Source organism: Cavia porcellus, unplaced genomic scaffold (assembly GCF_034190915.1).
Source record: "Cavia porcellus strain 051 isolate PalLab524CR breed Dunkin Hartley unplaced genomic scaffold, mCavPor4.1 scaffold_12, whole genome shotgun sequence".
In the NCBI taxonomy this organism is placed as follows: Eukaryota; Metazoa; Chordata; class Mammalia; order Rodentia; family Caviidae; genus Cavia; species Cavia porcellus.
This window is the reverse complement of record NW_026947495.1, coordinates 55,970,414-55,983,377: the sequence shown is the minus strand read 5'-3', so window position 1 is coordinate 55,983,377 and position 12,964 is coordinate 55,970,414. Positions and strand designations below refer to the sequence as shown.

Sequence of the window (12,964 nt, the reverse complement as noted above, 5' to 3'; positions counted from 1 at the left end):
TGAATAGAAAGAGATTGATGGATCATTAAACAATCCAAAAACCTGTAATTGTAGAAAATTACTAAGTCTGTTGTAGCAGTTGGGTCTTCCATTGCATACTCAATGACATTTTCACACTGCAAACCTACATTAATAGAAAGTGGGCTAACAGAGATACACAGCATCTCTCTACTGTTGGCAGGAGCATCTTCCATAATGCTTGTCTGATAGGAGTAATGGATAAGGAGCCAGGGGTTAATTGATTATAATCTCATTCCTCTGTCAGGAGGGGTGCTTGGCAAAGGGATTAGCCTCATGCTTTAAGAACTATAAACACACTGAAAGCTTCTAAATTGGTACCTCCAGCATAGACCTCTACTCTAAATATTAGGCCACTGACCTTTCCACTTGCTTTTCTTGATCTTTTCCCTTCAAGCCTGTACCTTCCATAAATTTTTCCATCTAAGAAAACTGCAACATGCTATATTTCTAGCTCTTGCCAGAACCCTGTCACTATCATTATTTCTTCTCTTCCCCTCAAGCCTTGCAGCTCATCCTTTGGGAAATCATATTAGCTCTACCCTCAACATATATTCAGGCCACCTTTCACCAGTTCCCCCCAGTAGTGCCCTAGTAGAAGCATGATCATATTTTCTTTGGGTCTCTGAAGTAGCTTCTCTATGGGAGGACCTGTCTGCAGCCCTCTCTATTTGTGCTCACCACAGAAGCTATGGCGAGCCCAATGAAACAGAAACCAGATTCAGTCACTCCTCTGGCTCCCTGCCTTCCAGTACCTCTACAAGAGATAAGGGGCTTCCAGTGATCTCCAAGACCCGTCCCTGTTGGCTTAGCTTTATTGCCTGCTCCTCTATGCTTCAGCAACACAACTGCATTGCTCTCCATGTCTCCAGAGCAGGGCTCTGTCACAAAACCCTCTCTGCTCATGAAGCTTGTTCACAGTGACACTTTCCCAGCCTACCTAGTCTAAAATCCATAACTTTTCATATACCTACTCTATCAATTTTCTAATGTTTCACTATATTGAGCAACGCTGAACTTCTTGTTGACTTTTATTTTTTTTTAATTATTCTTATTTTTCTATAGGAATGGAGACTCCAGGAGAAAAGGATTTCTAATCTATTTTGTTCACTATCATAAATCCATTGCTTATCATACAACTATTGCATAACTATTTTTGTATTTACATGTTTAAACATTTAAGAAGAAAAATGCTAGATTGTATGATATAGATGGCTTCATTTTTATATTCCCTTTAAAGAGTTGTGGTCATCATGAATTATATGTATCTTGTTGTCTGTTTTGCTATATACATACCTTATTCATTCTCTCTCTCTCTCTGTCTCCCCCCCCCCCCGGTACTTAGGGAGCTCAGTACACTTTGAATGCATGAAATAAAAGAATGAATGAATGAACCAAGGAAAGAATTTTGTTAGCCAGGCTATGACACAAGGTATAGACAACATATCAGTCTCTGCTGTTTTATATCCTAGTTTTCCAAGTGGGAGTTTTTGTTGCAGTTATTCTGAAAACAAAAAGATGCTACAGATTGTGGGTGGCACTTTATTTTGGCATCATAACTTTAGACATTAACATTTTATTTTGCATACATTTCTTCAAATAATGTCAGAGCCATTTGAGTCATGTGGATTTTTAAAGTCTTAGTCTGAGGAAATTTGTGAAATTGCATTCAGTTTTGGCCACTAATGAGACAGTTTAAATGTATACAATAGTGTTTCCTAATCTTTATGTTCATGAATTCCTTTGAGAATCTGTTGAAAGCTTTTATATATACTTTCACATCACTTCAAAATAGGATGAAAGATGGTTAGCAGGCATAAACACAGTACAAGAGATTTTTTCAAAAAATAATCAAATAAGGCAACAAAGCCAGTGAAAAAATAAAGAATGAAGAAAACGATGCAATTAAAGCTGATGTTAATACACAATGTGTTACTGAAACTCTCTGGAGTCATTTTTGCTAAATTTATTATTCAGAGCATCATGGTTTCCAAGAATAATGAAATAAGAATAATCAAACTTCTGTATTTTATGCTTCTAGATAACAGAGAATATTTTATTGTATCCATAATAAAATTATAAAGTAGATTGTAGAACATTTTTCCAAAATAATATATAATAATATACATTACAATTAGAAGTATATTACAAGCAGTACAAGCATCAGGACATAAAGATAAACTGGTGGAAATAAATAGAAGAAATTTTATAACCAAAATGTTATAAAATTGAGATATTTAAATTTGTGGGCAAATTATAGGTTACTTAATGAATGGTATTAAAACAAGTGGAAAATTTTTTCTAAAAACAAAATTGTTTTGATCACTTCTTTATTTCTTGTAACAAAATAAATTTTAGCCAGGGTTTTTCACTGGCTTTTTTTTTTTTTTCTTTTCTGAGACAGGGTCTTACTTCGTAGGTCAGTCTGGCCCTGAACCTACTATGTTGCCCAAATTGGCCTCGAACTCACAGCAGTCATCTTTTCTCAGCCTCCTGAGTGCTAGAACTACAGACATGCACCACTATGTCCAGCTCTAGCCAGGTTCATTTTGAATGTAAAAATAAAATAATAAAAACCTTAAAAGGAATGTTTGCATTTATTTAAATGCATGATAGGAAAGGTTCTCCAGTGCATATCTCTGAGAACCAAAAAAAAAAAAAAAAAAAGACTGTTAGCTTCAATTACTTAAATTTGACTTAAAAGTCAAAACCTTGTAGCAAAAACATAAAAAGAAAAATATAGAAAGAGAGATGTCTATATATTTATAAAATGGTTATATAAATGGACACATATTTAATAGAAAGACACATGGATAAATGTTAGGAAAGGGACCTTAGAAATTATTAAGAAAACATGAGTAGTGTAATAGAGAAGAAACAAGCAAATGGCATAAACGAAAAAATCCTTCACAGAAGTTCAACTATTGACACAAGCACATGGAAAACATTCAATTATCTTAATGAACAAATAAAGGCAAATGAAAATACTGTGATACCACTGAATCTGATAAAGACAGAAAAATAATAACCACTGTTGATGTGGTTGTAAGAAACTGGTTCTGTCCTTTATTATTGTGTGTTGTGAATACAAGTTCAAAATTTCAGGAGGTGTAACAGTATATAAAAAATCCATTGGCTCTAATCAGTCTCAGTATTTTATAAACATAATTTATCAGTTATGTAACCATATTCGAACCAGTGAGAGCATATTTATTTATTTTCTTTCTTTCTTTCTTTCTTTTTCTCTTTTTTTCCTTAAATAATGAAAAGGTTTAAATTTTTTAGGAAAAAGAGAAAAGAACCATAATGTTATCAGTATTAAATACAAGTGAGTGAAATCACAGGTGATTCAAATTTATTTATGTTCCCACATGTTTTGACCAGGTGTCCTGTTTGGGAACAGGAGGTATTTTATCTGGACATAACACAATAATGGCTATTCTCAGTAGCACAGTGACTTTATTGAGCAATGCTAGTATATGGCAGCCAATAAGAGCATGACCTTATTAAAGAAATGTAATGACTATCAGGATCCATAAATAAATTCTAATCAATTTTTAGTCTTCAAATATTTAACAGAGCACTGAACTCTTACATCTAATGAACCTTTATGGTATAACATGGCAGCTCTTTTTCTGAGTCAGCAAGCTATGGACTTGAATTCTGTTTATAAAAGATAGTCAAATAGTTAGTTAACACTTCTTCAGTTATACTCACAAGACTGTATAAGTTTTTCTGAGGTAAGATAAACATACTGAAATACCAGACTGGAGAATTTTCAAGTAGAATAATGAGTGGTGAAAGCTCAACCCTCAGTAATTACAGAGAACAAACTTTATGTTCTATATTTTCTGAAACAAAGAAAACGTTTCTATGATTAAGTTAAAGGTAACACTCTAAAGAAAAGTTTATTCATGAAACATACAAGTTTCCTTTTCCTACTTTGCTATGCTAAGCTAAAAATAGTCAAGATTTTGTTATTTAGAAATTTAGGTCTGGAGCTAGTACACTTATTATATGAATTTCTCCTATTTTCAGTGATTCGGTTATCTGAGTCATAAAATGAAACTAACAGTAATTAGCTGACATAAGTTTTATAGGAACTAAATAACTTAGTATGTGAGGACTAAAAAGAACAAATTGTATTTGAAAAGGTGCTAATACATATTTGATAATTAACAAACATTTGATACATAAATAAAAATATATTGAGTATTTCTTATATATTACAAGGATCCTAGTCTTATAGAAAAATTGTTTCAAAGAAAAATAATTGCTTTATAAACACACAACTGCTGCAACACAAGATATAATATAATAAAGATCAATTAAGTGATAACAAGTAATAGAGCAACTGGAGTTTAGAAGGAAGAATAGTAATTAATATTCCTTAGAGAGAAAGGCTGGAAATTATCACAACGAAAAGCACTGCATTCACTCTGTTTGAAAGAAGGTAATATAATACCAGATATTTAACTGAAACCTATGGTTGAAGCAAACCAACATTTGTCACCTAATTTTAGTGCATTATTTATTTTTCTGACTTCTTTTTCCCCATCTGTGCATACTCTAATGTGATGTAACTTTGTATTTTATTTTACTTTTAGTTTTTCTGTATATGCAGAAGCTTCTGTTTTTCTATAAAAAGGTATGCAAATTCAACCATACACATAAGTAGAAAAAGAAATATAATTTATCTGTAAAATTTTTACCTCCCTGTTATTAATATTCTGATATTGTTTCTGTGTGTGATATTGATTATCAAGGGATTTCAGAATACCTCACCTTTCGTTATGCTCAACTTTGCTAGTATAGTTGAGAGCAACTATGAAAATATGACTCCTTTTTTTATTTGCAACCACCAATTCAACTCTACAGAAAGTATTGCAGGATATCCTTTTATTATTGTGCAGAATGCTCACGGGAGCCTTCTGGAATTTAAAACCACTATTTTTTGGAATGAGAAAGAATTAAAGGATTTTGTTTGAAACAAAAGTCTTCCATAAATTGAACAACTCCTTTAAAGTAAAATTTTAGACCTTGAAGTATACACAAAATACAGAAAAACAGACAAAGGTACATAACTTCATTAATGTTTACCACATGTACACACCCATGTAACTACAAGCTCAGGTACTTCCCCTGTGCTGACTTGAAACATAATCACTATTTGTTCTTGTAAGATAGATCAGTGGTCCCGTTCTTAGTTCCACAAAAATGAACTGATACAGTGTGCACTGTTCTGTGCTGCTGAAGTTACTTAACATTATTTTCAAAGCACCTATCTTTCTTTTATTCCAATTGTATACTCTTTTCTAAGTATTTACTGCAAAATCTTCTAAGCATTACTTCAAAGTTTGATGATTCTATAGTTACTTGAGTGATTATTTGAGTTGTTCCCACTATTTTAATATAAATCATGTTACATACTTCTTATATGTCTGTCTTTTGAAGCACATATATTCATTTATATTAGGCTTAGCAAAACAGTTTTTCAAAATGGGTACACAGGGCTGGGGATTTAGCTCAGCGGCATAAGCACCTACCTTGCAAGCAGGCAGTTGAGAGTTCGATCCCTGGTACCGATAAAAAATGAAAAAGACCAAAAAAAAAAAAAAATGGGTACACAAATTTACATTTTTACCAGTAGTGTATGAATACTCCATTTACTCCATGTTATAGGAGTTGTCATTGTCTTAAATGTTCTGGTGAATGTGCATTGTCTCTTTCTGATTTAATTTGACACTCTCCAATGTCCAGTGTGGTACTGAGGATGGACATCTTTCCCTATGTTTGCTGACCTTGGGTAGCCTCTTTTGTGAAACACCAGGTCAAATTAATTACTCAAATATTAAAATATTTTCTATTATTTGATTAGTTGATTTTTAGAACCGATTTATTTATTTTGGATTTGAATTCTCTGTCTGCCTGAACTTGGAACTGCGATACTACCAAGAGCTCCTCAGGTTTAACTTGGCTGTAATAATGGGGGAAATTTTTGTGCTGCTATTTCCTGCCATATAACTCCTAAAACTCTTGGAATACACAGAATGAAAAGAGTGAGTTTTGCATTGTGAAGGTTGCTAGAAAGCCCTAAGTATCTTCAGAATGGGCCCTGGAGACCAAGGCATGATTATAGTGCTGGGACTTTCAGTTCAACCGTCCAAACTCTGGAGATGAGAGTCTGAAAATTTGAGTTGACCATAAATGGCTGATGATTTAATCACTTATGCCTGTATTATTTAGTCATTCTGACATGTCTGGAAACCTACCAGACACAGAACTTAATACCTGATATTACTTTTAAGTTGTATGCAATGTTAATTTTGTGAGTGTGAAAATATTTTACAAGTAGAAAGCTCACAATTATTAACAAATTCTTGAAAATATTATAACATTGTTTAAGAAATTAAGGATTACTGCTTTGAATATTTAAAGCAACTCATTAAAAAGCCCAGTGGTGGATTCTCCTCTTTCAGGTGTGAGACCCAGGGCCAAACCCTCAGCACTATTAAAAAATAAAAACAACAAAAATTAAAATTACTGATTATATGTTATAGATTAAGCATATATGATCAATAGTAAATAGTTTCTCAAATGTGCCAGTATCAAGTTTTAAAACATTTAAATGTCTCAAATGACATTCATACTCTCTGGAGAAATCTACACTAGCTTAAGGTATTAATATCTGAAGATGAATATTAAAACTAAAGCAACAAATATATTTGCAAATATAAGTGACCTCTTTGTAAATTACTGTTTATAAGCTACTTCTTCATCCTTCTAACATCCCCAAAAGGGGGCTAGTGCTCAGTACTTTTAACAAGAGAAAGAAAGAAAGAAAGAAAGAAAGAGAGAGAGAGAGAGAGAGAGAGAGAGAGAGAGAGAGAGAGAGAAAGGACCTTATAAAGGAAGGAAGAGGAGGAGGAGAATAGAAAGCAATAGAAGATACTATTAATTTCTAAAATGTCTTTAGCATCAGAATAAGAAGTTCTACATTAGGAAACGACAGATTATAAAGTTTCTGCCAGTGTAAAGAATAGTTCCTTTTGCAAATACATCAGGAAAGTTGGGTAAGATAGAAGGAAGAAAAAACAACACAGAAAAAGAAAGTCCATCCTTTCCTTTCCCATTCAAAAAGATGGAAGGAAGGAAGGAAGGAAGGAAGGAAGGAAGGAGAAAGAAACAAATAAACAAAGAAAGAAAAGATAAGAAGGAAAAGAAAGGAAAGGAAAAGAAAAGAAAAGAAAAGAAAGGAGAAGACATAAGGGTAGTCGAGTGGGTCCTAACTTCATTTCTTTGGGCCAAATCTGCAGCAATGTTACAGAATTTTAAGACAACGCCCAGAGCAGGGATGTCCTTGTTCTTTCTCTGCGGGGCTCTGAGGGCAGACTGAAATGTGGGGTAGATTCTGACTCACAGGGAGCTGTCCCACCAAGCCAGGGAAGCAGGAGGAAATGGTCAGGCAGAGTCTAGTCCACAGCCCTGCAGCTGTTTCAGCCCCATGGCAGAAAGGCTAATGGCAGGGCCAGTGGGCTGCCTTGGAGGACACAGTGAAAGCATATGAAAGGGAGACTGAGCTCACCACATCATCCCTGGGCCTTGATCTGGACCTGAGAGGTTCAACCATGCTCTAAAGTCAGCAGCACAGCCCTGCAGAGGGCCCCGTGATGCGGCTGGGTGAATCATTATTTGTAGACTCCTGCCTGCCAGCACAGACTCAAGGATCAATAGGGGACTCATAAATCCTTCCTTATCAGTGTGCTGGATCACCTAAGCCTTGCCCCATAGCCCAAACACTAGCTTAAGAAGGATCAAAATAAGAGAGGGAAAAACAGCAAAGCCAAATAATTTTCAAAAGCAACAGTTAAATGTAGAGAGACTAAATGGTTGGCCCCAAGCTATGTTTGGATTAGCTTTAACACTTTAGTTCTACTACTTGCTGTGTGAAGGGTAGTGAAAGAGATGAGAGTAGTTTCAGAGAATAAAAACAACACAGTTTTTCAGCTTAACTGTGTACATTGTGATTAAATTCATGTTGTTACTGCAGTATTAATCACAAAGCCAGTTGCATAGTGCTTGTAACTATCACTAAAGCAAAAGCATACCAAACCTGGAAATCCATGGAAAGCAGAGATATTCCCTTTCCAGGACCATTGGAAATTTTTTGCTTTAGGGTGAGTTTAAAAAGAAAGAAATCCCCATGTTGGCTAAAAGAAGAGAAATTTAGCCAGATTCCAAGATAATTAAACCGGTCAACTGGCTCCAAGTCATTAACAGCTGGTGTTTTAATCACTAATGAGACAGTCAGTTTCTATAATCTGGGAGATGGACCAAAAAAACATGGGCTTGATTTTTCCTTTCATTGTAAATCAGTTCACTGGAGAAGAACTATCCTTCTATCTCAGTAGTGTCTCCCTGCACACTGCTGATAACCTGTGGCAGAGAAGGACTACTGCTGTTATCACCATGACCCATATGCACAGAGGACAGAACACGTCACGTTAACCATCATTAGCAAATCACAAACACAATGCAGATCTAAGAAGTGATTTCGGGGCACTCTAATTTTCAGGGTCCCTGTGAGTCCCAACAGACAATACATAGAAAGGACAGCTACATTCTGGGAATATTTGGAGTAAGGCTCCTCAAATCAATTAAAACCCACTTTATGGCTTTTCAAAAGCTTCTGAAATTAATGTTCTGATGTAATGGGCATTATGTTGGATATGTAGTATAGTTCTCTGTCGTTATTATGTTATTTATGATTTTCACTGGATATAAATGCATGTATGGTATGGGAGACTTGGCAATACTGGAATGAGAAAGCACCCAGTTTCTAAGAACTGTATGAGAGGCTGATATCCAGATGAATTTGTTTAAGAAATGCTTTAAAGTAACAGTCAATCCTGCATAGATTAGTTTATTTTACTTGTGTAAGTGTATTTTCCATTCAATTAAAAAATCTCAGAGGAAAGATAAGGAAATAACTATAAATTGTTTCCTAAATTAGTAATAGGCCAGTTTGTTTGAAAAGTAGGAATCTAATGATTATTAGAAATTTACTTTAACATTTTTAAGGCACAATATCCTTTAATATTTTATTTGTACCTCTATTGTAACACATATCATATTATAGTGAAGTTAGTTTCTTATGTCAGGGTTTTCATCATAATTGCAAGTGTATTTTGGACAAGAATAGATTATCCAATCTTATTATAATGCTGGCTATCAGCCAATGCTTTGAATGATAAAAAAATCCCTTATTCTGTAGGGGAAAAAAAAAACCTTAAAATTGAGTAAATTGGAATTCAACCCAGTGAATTTAAGAATTTATTAATAAGAAATGTTTTGTAATAAATATAGTGTTCTACTTTTTTATATTAAGCCTAGAATAGGATGAATGAAAGACAAGGGTACTGTTTACAATAAAAGGCCATTCTGCCTCCACATTAAGTCATTTAATCGGACGCATACCAGTGAAAACTGTACCCACACATCAGTGCCTTTAGACACCTCAGCTTTAGTCCTTTGGAGCTTCCTCCCTCTCACAATGTCTACCATTCCAAGAAAAGGCTCTGAGAAAGATCCGTTACTCTCTTCACCTCGAAACATTACTTTGTCCTTAGATGATAATAATTTGATGAACAAAATCTAATCTATTGTCACCCACCCCAACGGTGCAATTAAAAAAAGAAGAGTGGAGTTTGATCTTTGTTCCCAAGACCAAGAAAAGGAAAGAAAAGAATAATTATGCACTTAAATAACCAATTAGATAAGATAACTCAAGGGAAAGAGACAAAATTTCAAACTAATGGAATACTTTTGTTTCAATGATCAATTTTACTTTAGAAGAACTATAGCAGAATAAGTTTCAATGGGTTTTTATTTTTGTTTCAATTGTGTCATCTGAAAAGAGCATAAGTTTCAGTCAAGTATATACATTTAAAAATGTATTTAGTGCTTTGACCTAAACACCACATTACTCAATATATACATTTTTAAAAAATTACCTTTTCTTAACCCTCTCTGAAGGTTGCTACAGAAAATCTGGTTGATAAAGATGCAATACAGTAATGAAGAATTTCATCAAAATATCTTCCATTTTATCCAACATTGTATCTCCCAATGGTGTGAAGAAGATGAAAGGATGATTTGAATTTGAGAAGCACTGATTTAATTTGTCACTTAGAATAGATTAAAGTCAATCAAAACTCTGAACCGCATCACTTACAGATCACTTTGTATGATCGCCTTTGTAAAGCCTATGAACTTGAGTCAAAACAAAACCAGCCCCTACTTTCCATCTTGGACTTGCTTTCCAATAGCCTATTTTGTAAAGGTACTAGAAAGTCAGAAATACTAATAAAGTCAAATTACTGCCCTCCACAAGTGGGAGTTACAAATTAATAAACACAACAGCAGTTATGGTAAAATATGTATTACGATAAGTTGAGCCAAATATCTTCGTATCAGGAACGCCTGGCTTCCAGTTCAACCAACTGTGTTATCTCAGCAGTGCTTATGGTCAGTTACAACAATCTCTGTAAATCCTTTCATATCTCTGAAGACTCTGACCCAGTACTTACAGAAACATATTGAATACTGGTCCTCAGAAGATATTTTGAAAAAAAACACTTCTGTTCAGATGGCTCATACTAGAGCTTTGCAGAGATTTATTCTTTGTTTGTAGGAAAGTCACCAGAATTTAAGAAGAAATCACAATAGAATAAAATCCCAAAAATTGCCCAACTGATTCTGATGTATGGTTAAGGTAGAGAACCACTTTCCTTCTCTAGCTTTTGTTGTTGTTCTTGTTGTTGGAGGGGTTACTATGCAAAATGTGAAAAGCAAATAGCAATAGCTGGGGTAATAGTTGCTTTCTATAAAAATGTCATGTAAAGGGAGGAAAAGATCGAAAAAGGGTGAGGAAATCAAAATTGGGGTCATGGGCTAACCAAATTCAGCATAGGACATGTAATGTTAGCAGAAAAAGGGAAAGTGAAGCTGGAAACTAAATTCAGTCTCTGAAGACTTATTGGTAGGCAACGAAAGTCAATGAGCGATATAAAAAATGATTTAAGCCCTGGTGCTGCCGTTCTATCTGGGGGCAAGTTCTGTCAAAGAGTATTTAGTGCTTTGCCCTACACACCACACACTCACCACCATCTGTTCCCTCTGTATCGTCCTTTCTGCTAAAAGGAATGCTTCTCACTGTATTGTTAAGTTTCCTATTACACACACTTTGTTCTGTGGTTTGAGTAGCAGAATTTTGCAGGGAAGAGCAGGATGCTTGCCCTTCAAATGCCCCCCATCTACACTACTTCTTACCTTCCAGAACTTCACCCACTTTCACATTGCCAGGTTTCCCTGAAACACATGTAAATGAGAAAAAGTATTACATTAAAACTCAGGAACACAGCTTCATTCCCTTGCAGGATATTTTTGCTTCTTGAAACTCTATCAGGACACTGGTTAGAATTTTAAGAGAACCCATATCATATCTCTGATTTTAGTTACTCTGTTCTCTCAAGAAAATGCATGCATTACAGAAGCTAAAGATTCCTGTGCTTGATTTTCAAAGGTGAGGTTTTTCTTTTGTAGACAATCTCAAGAAAATTTAGTTTGAATATATTGATGCAAACAAGGAAAATGTTGGTCTAGCGCTTTTATGTGTCATGACTCCAGGGGCCTTTTAAAGCTCTGTTCTCAGAGATGTGATGTTAATGGACATAATGTGGGATGGGGAAGGCGTAGTCTTTAGCTGTTGCCACCAATGCACCCTGCTTCATTTTTAGAAAGTCTTAGAATGCTCCAAAATAAAATTTTCACATGTGCAATTGAGAATTGCTTCCTCTTATTCTCCTGAAATGTTCTGGGTATTCTCCACTTACTGGGGTGAAATCTGAATGACCTTTTCCAGGACTCAGTGCTGTGCTTTACAAGCCTGCAAGTGATTGTTCACATGTCCATATAATGCTGAGCTCTCAGAAAAGCAACAGGAAATATTCACTAACATTGCTTAAGCTTTATGATAGATAATAATCTTCAAATAGAATAATGTGGTGTAGGGAAAAATTCATTACTCCAATTATGCAAGATTTTAATGTAATCATTTTCAAAGGACACCTTGACAAGTTAAGTGTCTAATAGGGTTATAGGGGCAGATTTTGTGTGTGTTCACTAGGAAATATTTTACTTGACTTTTCTCAATGTTTTTCGGTAAATTACCATGGGGAAGTTAAGTTAATTTCACTAATTAAGAATGTTCTTGAGTGAAGTAACCTTAACATTTCTTTCAAAACATTGCATGACCCATGGGCAATTCATTTAAATGTTTATAATCCCTGAAGCCATATTCCACAAAAAGTGCTATGTTATAGACAAATTAGAAATATGGTTGAACTTAAAAGAGGGACTGAGTCAGGAAAAGAAATATGTTCATTATGGAAGGCAGCATTCTGCATGGATTAAATGATCAATTGGTGCATCTTGATTAATTTTAAGGAATCAAAACATCTGCTCTAACATCCAGATGTATGTCATCAAATATAAGTGTTTGTTTCTATATAGATGTCTTTATTAACCTAGTACTGTCTTTCTAGTCTGTAAATTTGTATCTTGAGGCACAGGAAGGAACTTTTCCAAAGTGGTTGTTAGCATTAGAGTACAGTCACTTGTTTTCAGTTTGTCTACCCGCCACACAATGAGGTGCTTTGTACCTCAAAGTGGTGCACTCAGAAAGGTGACAGACACATAAAGACAGAGTGGGAGATTTTATAACTGCCCCTTGAGATTATCAAGATTTCATAGTCAGTCATACTAAGAAGACATCGGTTTTACAAGCTACTTACATGACCAAGTGGTTGTCTGTTCTAGAATCAACAGTACCCAGTGGAAGGATAAAGCAAGGAGAAAAGATGGTGGACCATGACATGATAAAAGT

General features: G+C 34.8%; 1 protein-coding gene across 5 annotated transcripts in view; it reads right to left on the bottom strand.

The window, feature by feature from the left end:
- Positions 1–12,964, bottom strand: part of B3galt1 (beta-1,3-galactosyltransferase 1) — a 529,565-nt gene that overhangs the window by 259,439 nt on the left and 257,162 nt on the right. For 2 of the 5 annotated variants that reach the window (XM_063259212.1, XM_063259211.1), the window contains exon 3: positions 11,350–11,388. The exons of the other annotated variants lie outside the window; for them this stretch is intronic. The gene's annotated coding sequence lies outside the window, so the exon portion shown is untranslated. The remainder of the gene's footprint in view (positions 1–11,349; positions 11,389–12,964) is intronic. 5 annotated transcript variants of the gene reach the window in all.